This window comes from Mus pahari, chromosome 6 (assembly GCF_900095145.1).
Source record: "Mus pahari chromosome 6, PAHARI_EIJ_v1.1, whole genome shotgun sequence".
In the NCBI taxonomy this organism is placed as follows: Eukaryota; Metazoa; Chordata; class Mammalia; order Rodentia; family Muridae; genus Mus; species Mus pahari.
The window spans coordinates 55,848,808-55,851,581 of record NC_034595.1 but is presented as its reverse complement, the minus strand read 5'-3'; the positions used below and the strand labels follow the sequence as shown (position 1 = coordinate 55,851,581).

Below are 2,774 nucleotides of genomic sequence, written 5' to 3'. Positions count from 1 at the left end.
AAACGCCTCTTCTGACCTGTGTTGAAGTCCTTCATTCCTGGATTTTTTTCTCTACTTTCAAAATGGTCGCTTCTTGTCTTTTTTGTAGTTTTTTTTTTTTTTTTTTTTTTTTAGTTTTTTAAAGATTCTTAAGTAAGCTAATTGAACATGTGTCAGTATGTATGGTTAAAGATAGAACTAACCACAAGGTAAACCTGCCAATCTGCAAAGTCTGTAGAGATTGTTTGCACAGGTAGCCAGCCTGATAAATGCAGGTATTTCTCAGCGGTAAACTTGTAAAAGAGCCGTAAGTCTCGCTTCCTCGCCAGTTGGTGTAGCTCCATATTTAGGCTGTGGGTGATTCAGAGCTATTTTCATTTCAGACACGAACTACTTATCATAAGAAGTGTATCTAAAGATATGCAATAAGCGAAGTGACTTGTATCTATTAATTAAATGAATCAAATGAGAAGATTTTATCCTACTGCAAGAAGTATGTGACCCTCAGACTGCTTCAGAGAGTGTCACCTCCCAGAGGAAGAAGCCCCGCCTTTTTGGAAGAAGTTATCAGGATGGCTCCAGCAAAGATAAAGATGCTAAGCACACAGTCAGGTGCTTTTACTTTCTTTTTTAAGAAATGTACTTATTCTATTTTACAGGTATGAGTGTTTTGCCTGCATGTATGTGGGTATATCACATGTGTACCGGGTGCCTTTGGAAACCAGGAGAGGCTGTTGGATCCCATAGGAGTTATGGATGACTGGGAACTGCCATGTGGATTCTGGGAACCAAACACAGATCCTCTGAAATACCAAATGCTCTCAAACCCTGAGCTGTCTCTCCAACTCCCCTTTTGCCTTTTCTTATTGGCTTATGATAAGCACTATGGAATCATCTTAGAAACAAGATTCGCACATGTTTTCAGCCAACACATCACTCAATTCCAGAGCCACCACAATCCTTCCCGTTACCTCCATTTGGTTGTCCTAGGTACAGTGGATTTTCTCATGATTTCTTTTAAAGAACATGCTAGTCTTTAAATCTACCCTGCCTCCGACAGGGTGAATAGGGTCCTCTCTGGGCTCAGGCTCCTCGGGCCCCAAGTGCTGGAGACATCCTGATTCCTTACTTCTGTATCTCGCGTGCTAACTCTGATCACGACTTTGTGTGTGTGCTCGGAGCTCTGAATGGCTTGGAAAGTCTTACAGAGAGCAAAGGCCAAAGCTCTCCGAGGGATTTCTCTAAGCCTGTGCTTGTCGTCCTCCTCCACCTCTCTCTTCTCTGTTCCAACCACGGGAGTTTATATTCCACCAACACCCACGGTCAGCTCTGGCCTGGAAGTATCTGCTTCCTTATGCCTTTGCCCTATAACAGTCTTACATCATCAGATGCACACACACTTCTGCTATTCTTACTGCACTGCCCAAAACCCCTGATGAAAACATCTTAAGGAAAAATGAGTTTAATTTGGCTCCAGTCCATCAGGGCAGGGGAAGACATGGCAACAGGGTGGCTCAGTGTGAGGTGGCTCGTCACACTGCATCTACCTTCAGGCAGCCAAGAGACACCAATGCGGTTCCTTGTTCACTTTCTCTCCTTTTTTTTTTTTTTTCATTTAGTCCAGAACCCTAGCATGTGGGATGGTGAGCCCCACATGCAGAGTCTATCTAGCCTCTCCAGGGGAATCTCTCAGGAAATTCCCTCGTAGACATGCCCAGAGGTGTGTCTCTAATGTAGCTAAGTGGACATGCAGGAGGAACTATCCTATCTGGGTATACCTGAGGTCTTTGAGGATAATCACAGACACATTCAAGTTCTAACATCTATGACCTCCTTTTCTTTCCCTTCTTTACTTGTACAATTTACCTCCATTTCACATAAGAATATTTTATTGTTCACGCGCTGTCTGCTGTGCTTGATCAGAAAGTAACCCCTTGTGGGGACAGGGATTCTCTATTAATCTACATGAATTGTACAAAGCCTGCACTTCATTGTGGCATGTTCGTAGATTCAGTTTATACACTCTGATCTTATGTACCCCATCTATCCTCTTGCTTTACCCACGTCTCCCTCCATGCAGACCCCTTTGTCTTCCATGTGAGTATCTTTCCGCATGAGAGAGAAAACATGATTGATTCATTCTGAGCCTGTCCTCGGTCCCTCTCCAGTTCCATCCATTTTCGTGCAAATGAGAATTTCATTCTTCCGTGTGTTAGTGTGTATGCGTGTGTAGAAGCCAGCAGTCAAATTTGGGTGTTGTTTTCTGAGACAGGCTTTCTCGCTGGCCGGGAACTCACTGAGCTGGCTGGTGAGCCCCAGGGATCTTGCATGCTTCTGTCTCTGCAGGGCTGGAGTTAGAAAGCACACCACCATGCCTGTTGTGGCTTTTGTTTGCTGGTTCACACACAGGTTATGACATCCAAACCCATGCATACCAAGGCAAGATATTTACTAATGGAGTCACCTCCCTATCCCCCAGCCCCCTCATTCTTCATAACACACACACTCTCTTCCCCTCCCTTCCTCCTTTCACCCCTCCCTCACCCCCTGCCCCGCCCAGTTCCATTTTCTTTAGCCATTCAGCTGTTGACCGTGACTTTAACTTGCCTGTTTATCTTGCTGGCATGTGCAATAGTATCTGGGTTTGGTGACTGATGGTGGGATGGATCCCCGGATGGGGTAGTCTCTGGATAGTCCAACCTTTCATCTTAGCTCTAAATTTTGTCTCTGTACCTATATCCTTTCATGGGTATTTTGTTCCTTATTCTAAGGAGGAATGAAGTATCCACACGATG

General features: G+C 44.6%; 1 protein-coding gene across 1 annotated transcript in view; it reads right to left on the bottom strand.

Moving 5' to 3' along the window:
• Positions 1 to 2,774, bottom strand: part of Fyb2 (FYN binding protein 2) — a 107,633-nt gene that overhangs the window by 22,768 nt on the left and 82,091 nt on the right. The gene's annotated exons all lie outside the window — the stretch shown is intronic.